The sequence below is a fragment of the Galleria mellonella genome, unplaced genomic scaffold, assembly GCF_026898425.1.
Source record: "Galleria mellonella isolate WM207_F2 unplaced genomic scaffold, CSIRO_AGI_GalMel_v1 utg74, whole genome shotgun sequence".
In the NCBI taxonomy this organism is placed as follows: domain Eukaryota; kingdom Metazoa; phylum Arthropoda; class Insecta; order Lepidoptera; family Pyralidae; genus Galleria; species Galleria mellonella.
Window position 1 is genome coordinate 374693 of NW_026442147.1, and position 7038 is coordinate 381730.

The following is a 7038-nucleotide window of genomic DNA, read 5'->3' on the forward strand; positions in this document are numbered from 1 at the left end:
TATAATTTTAAAATATTCGTCTTATTGTTGTAATTTTAACATCAGAATGAGCATTACAACAACTATTTTATTGTAAAAAAATATCGAGCCTTTTAAAGTACTGCGACAGTCGCATTATTTTGACATTTGATATTTTTATGATATTATAGTTATAGATGCATGAAAATTTAAAAATTTTAAATTAGGAATTCCTAATTACACCCTTAATTTTTCTATCTCCATTTATAATTTCAGAGTCACATCAACTCACATGAGCCACATTTTTATTAACACATTTACGAGTATAAATCATGTTGCGTTTTGTAAAACAATTTGTCTTATTGATGTGTCTAAACGCGTTTGTGCTAATATTTTATTTTTAATTAGTAATTTTTAATAAAGAAAGTCCTCATAACACGTCATAAATTTGAAAGTTCCAAAAAAATATTATATGATGAATGTTGAGAAAGACCTAGGTATCAAGGAATATATATATATATATATATATATATATATATATATATATATATATATATATATATATATATATATATATATATATATATATATATATATATATATATATATATATATATATATATATATATATATATATATATATATATATATATATATATATATATATATATATATATACACTGATGTGATAAAATTACCATATTATGTTCAGTGATATGTTATTTTACAACACAAAATTTATTAAAATAGCATAGAAACGCCTTATTTTGATTTTTATTAGGCTTAAATTAAAATTTCAATGAATTCGTTAGTTTTCTGACTGTCGTGTCACTAGACTTTTTCAGCAAGAGGATTTAAAGTCTTCTGTAATTCCGTATATTCTTCTGATATATAATATAATAAAATATATATTATTAATATTTAAAATATCCAAAAATAAAATTAATTAATTGGAACACAGAAACACACGCTACGAAAAATTATTATGCCAAGAACAGAACGGGTCGACGAACCAAAGGTAATAGATGAATATAATAAAGGTGATTCGTTCTTAATAACAGAATGAATATATAACGCCTACATCTTTACCAAAAAAAGATTTGACTTAATTTCGTTTTCCTAAAATTATTGTATAATCCTACAGAAGCCATTTTATAAAGAAAAGTAACCGTTATATAATGAATGTAATATATTTAAAACTTTTTTTTATATAAATGAAAATTGTAACCCGACAATGCGATTTCACTGACGGGAACTTGTGAGGGATGACATGTGAGAAGGTTGGCCCTGCGTACCGAATTCGTCAGGAATTAACTGTGATGGTGGCCAGGGAAGCCCACGTAAAGGACGATCTAACAGCAATGGTGTCACTAGATTCTATTATTTCCATTTTTTTATTTATTAATTATTATTGGATAAACGATATCTAATATATTTGTTATTGGCCCAATATATGTAAAGATATTGTAATTACAATATATTGATATTGCTGTATATTATTCACCCTTAATAAGGAATGGTCCCGTTCCTTATGCAGTCTATGTAGGAGGTATACGTTCAGCAGTGGACAGATAACAGTAGATATAATGATGATGATGATGACAATACTAATACTAATAATAATAATACCAAAAGAATGTTGATATAATCCCGATTATCTTATCTTCTACTGGCGTTATCCCAAAATCTCTACACAACTCATTAAATAAACTGCACCTTAATAAGACATTCTTAATTGAACACCAGAAATCTACAGTATTAGATACATGCTCCATAGTTAGAAAATTTTTAAATAGTCCAATTCCTAACATTCCTACTGAATAAAATAAAATATGAGAACAAGTGACTTGGTAACAATCCCGTCCTTGTCTCTACAAAACCAGCTATAAGCTGAGAAATAATACATATGTATATAATAATACTAATAAAAATGCATAAGTCAAACACACCACAACAAATTTACAAATCAGTATGACATATTCTATTGAATTCTAATGGATAATATTGTTTCTTTGAAATAATATAAAAGATTTTCAATGTTATTCTGATAGATATATTCGAATATATGTATATACCAGACTGCCTGTATTGTTATTTATTTAGCTCATTTTCTTAGCTATGAGAAGGAAAATCACTACACCACAATAAACGATTACATCCCTACCGGTAGCGCGTAGATATTGGACGTAATTATGTATCCATTTCTTTATCAAAGCCCACCAAATTTTATCTGTTAGGATCATAAAATTTGAATAATAATGACATCGATACTTCCTGTTTCTGTGGGAATATTGAAAAAATTTAGTGGTGACCTACATTATTTATTGAACTACTGAGAAAATATTTCAGGTTTCTAAACGCAACGCTTATAGGCTGAGTTTTATTCATTATCTCGGCTATTATCTGTCCACTGACTTTTCCTATACATATAAGGAATGGTACTGAGCAACCTGCATCCATTTGTATATCAGTGTGAAGAAATTCATGATAAATTATTAAAATTTTGATATTAAAAACGCGAAATCGTATATTTATAAGTCAATTTTACTTTTCAACAAGCAGTGTTTTTTACACGGCAAAGAAAAACGGCAATTATCACATCTATAGTTTATTATTTTTAAAATTATAAGGAGGAAATATTTGATTTGTTGAACTCAAGGACTGCTTAACTGATTTTAAAAATTCTTTCGTTATAGAAAGGCATCATTTGCGAGTATCATGAGCCAAAAAATTTGATCCTTTCGAAAATTAAAATAATGTAAAGCAAAGTATCAAAAATTTGTTTAAAGCTAACATAGAAAAACTATCTTTATATCTATATATCCGTCGAAGCCGGTACGAATTACTAGCAATTAATTTAAACCAACACACTAAATCTAATAGAATAAAAACAACAACCGTTCTGAGTTAACGAATAATTGCAAAATATAAGCACAAAACGCTTAAAAATATTTTTTTCATCCAAATGATTTAGGTAATTATTTTGTCTATAGTAGATATAGGAAAAGTTTTACGTGAAAAACTCAAAATGGACCTACATGCAAAATACTGCCTGTTATTTATTTCTTATTATACAATGTACTCGCTGTTGTAAATTTCTTGTATTTAATAAATAAATAAATAATAAGAAAATATCTAGAAAAAGTATCCATGTATCTAATCATTAAATACTTCAAAAATAATAATTTAAGCTACATGTGCGTGTTATAACCTAAGTAGAACTCACACAAATGGCGTGACGAGTAGTTGATTTCTTTATCGTAGTGTTCCGAGTTATTATTAATATCTGCCCTATATATAGACCAACTACTACAGGTATACAATACAGGCAATACTGTAATAGGAATCATGATATAGTATCAAAATATTTCCCCACTAATTTTAATCGACCTACTATTAAAAATGAATAATATTATATATATGTAGCTATAGTTAGCAGAATCCCGCGATTTCATCCACGTGAATCAGTATATGAAGTATCCTATATGCCAAATTAGGATATTATGTGCCTGTAAAATTCGTTTAGTAGTGTCTGAGTAAAAGAGTAACAAATATCCACTAATCTGTCGTTACAAACTTTCGTACATATAATATTAATAGGATTCATAGAAGGGGGAGTATTTGCTCGCATCTTATTACGTTTTGTTCTCATATTTATGATCAAAAATATTTTTGACACGGCTATTGCGTCATATTTGATATTTATTAATTTAATTTATAAGAGAAAACACCTAAAAAGCTTACGCCCATTAAAAATGTTTGCTCAATGTTTTAATGCAATGAAATGGCAAAAAAAAGTTTAATTCTCCTGATGGCAAGTGGTAGCCATCATGTATAAACGTAAATAGTGCCACCTACAGTGTGATGACCGCGGTCTTTCATGCATTATTATTTCTGAATTTCCTTAAGATAAAGATATATAAACAAAAAAGGAAACACAGTCTCGTAAACATAGTTACCTGTTAATAGACTACACGACTGGGGCAACGCTATGCAAAAAAAAAAAAAATGTTTTAAAAGAAAATTTATATAATTCTTTATGGATCATTATTAGATCTGGTTTGGTTGGTACTCATAGATGTTGTCCATGATGTATATGGTGATTATCTACCATCTAAAATATTAAGTGACAGAAAATGTTTTTTGTATAGGTTTCATATTAATATAAAAAAAGTTCTCATACAAGTTCATGGCTATGTAAGAGAGCTATATATACAAGAGCGCAGAACTGCAGATAAAACAGTTTCGCGGCATTTACAATTTGTATTTTTTTTGTATCTGTTTATTTGAAATAAATAAAAAAAATATATAAAAAATAACCCAGTATTTTTTTTTTATTTTTTTGTATGTAACATTTCCTATGTATATTTGTATATAATGAAAATAAAATATACGATAAGTATACTTAAAGATACACATTAGACAAATCAAAATGTATACATACATATAAGTAAACAATTGAAGTAATTGCTCTCTTTTTGTATTTGCTTTGCTTTTCATATTGAAATCAATGACTCTATCATAAATGAGGTGAAACTAAGAAATTTTCCGTTTCATCTCGACTGGGCTGAAGCCTTCAAAAGCTATCACGCTTTGACCAGCTGACACTAGATAATGTACAATTTCTATAGCTATGAAGCCTTGTGGAGGTTTCTATCTTCTAAGAAATACACTATCTGGAAATTACTTGTGTATATACCAGCAATACCCGACACTCTCATTCGCGTAGCGGAGATAAAATGTAGTTCTTGCCCTTCTTGATATTAAATTTTACGTTACAAATTTAATAAAGATTGCTTAGGCTATTGAATCAAATGTTAACTAAGAAACAAACGAACACTTTTATTTACATATATAATAGTAGATTTTATCCTCAATTTCGCGTAATCGAAATTGTTACTATGTATTGACTGGGGTAATAAGTCTGCTATCCTTCTTTAAGCCATATATAACGCATACTAGCAATTTGATAACTATTAGATAAATCATTAGTGTTCCAAGAGTTAAGTAAACTAATTCTCTTTTATATTTTAATAATATTAAGTAAGAAATACGATTATAAAGGATGGAAATAAAATGTGTAAGTATAATTTTGTTTGCATTACATGCGTCAGTTTCAGTGATGATATGTGTATAAAACAATTTAATTAGCTAAATAAAAACAGAATTGTACTCTTGCAATTAATTAAATAATTATATTGTTAGTTTAGGCAATGTTGAATGTAATGACATATTTTTACACATGCCTGAACAAATGTGGTATGCCTTTCACATTCTTATATTTCAAATCGGAAATGGAAGAATTCCAGTATCAAGGAAGACGTGTATTTTTTTTTTATTAGAAGTAAATGATACATGATCATATTCATGTAAATGTATACAAAATCGACTCAGACATTTAGCAAGTTCAAACTTTTTCGGTAACACAGTAATTTTAAATACACTACAGGGACTTGACGCAATGTTGTTACGTATATAAACAGTACCTATATGTAAGTACTGTTTACTGATTTTATTGAAGACGTTTCAACGTGTATCGTGGTCACGGCAAAATTGAAATGAACGGCGTGAGAGCGAAAGATTACAATTAATAAACACAATAATTATTGAAAAATAATTTTCATATTTTATTAATGTTAATAAGTATTCATATTGTTTGTGATCTTATATTCAATATTAAGAAACACTTTTTTGACAACATTTATTTAATTAATTACGAAGGATAAGAATTGGTCAAGAATTAAGGACACTAGTCTTCATTTATAAAATGTTTATAGTAACAAGTTTATCAGTTAATGTAATTTATTCAAATGAAATTTGAACCTTGTATAATATAAACCTATCAGTTAATCATATATAAGATGTATATCATTTCTTGGGTGCATAGCATAGTACTACTGTCCGTGCATCCCTACTTCGTACATTTAGATTTTTTTTTATACAACTTAGAACAGCTGACAGCCCACCTGATGAAAAGTGGTAACCGTCGCCTATAGACATGAGCAATACCATGGACATAACAGAGTATATTGTGGAATGAGCTCCCGACTTCAGTTGTCCCTTTACAATATAGTATGGGGAATTTCAAGAAACGCCCCTACAAACATTTAAAAGGCCGGCGACGCACAAGAAACTCTTCTCGTGTCGCAGGAATTCATGAGCGACGGCAGCTGCTTTCCATCAGGTGCACCATTTGCTAGTTTGCCTCTCTAACAACAGAAAAAAAAAATTATGTAATACACAAATCTCCTAGTACATTTTTTAAAATTTAACCAACCAAATAATACGCCTATTTCCCTACGGCCTCTTTAAACTGGAGACAAGTTTGTTTATTTCGTTGAAAATATTTTCATTATTAATATTCAATTTAAAATAAAACATTATGTTTGTTTAAATATCTCTTTAGTGGGTTACTTTGGAGACCTTTTGTCTCTGAAGTATTCTTCAATATTTTATCTATGAAAGTTAAAATAAAATTACTGGACAGCAACTTTGAATATCTTAAAATTATTTATTTTGAAGCCTTCATTAAATTATAACTCTTTATTTATTTCATAAGTTTAGGAGTTTAACTTGTTAAATAAAAAAGAGTTATAGCTAAAAGAAGCAAGTCTTTATTAATAATTATATTTTATGGTTTCTTAACTTATTTTTATTGTTATATCTTTATAACAATAAAATTTATCTTTTTTTAAATAATATAAGTATAAATGAATTTTTATTTATTTAAATACTATCCAAGTCTGCCCAAAATTTCCAAATAAATTGTAATATTATTTTGTATTGAGAAATAACTATAAGTATGACGATATATGAATTCATACAAAATCATATATATCATATCATTTGAATTTGTTCGCAATAAAAATGCATTTGAATTGAGAACCCTGTCCTTTTACAAAGTTAGTCTAAAATCGGTCGCATTTCAGCCTGATAATGCTATTAACATTTCTGGCCACAGTGCGTGTGAAGTTTGTTCTAATTAATCATTAGGGTTGATAAAATATATGACATATAATTTTAAAAATATTTTTTTAATAACTACAAATATATTAACTGTAACCCGTGTATTCAATTATA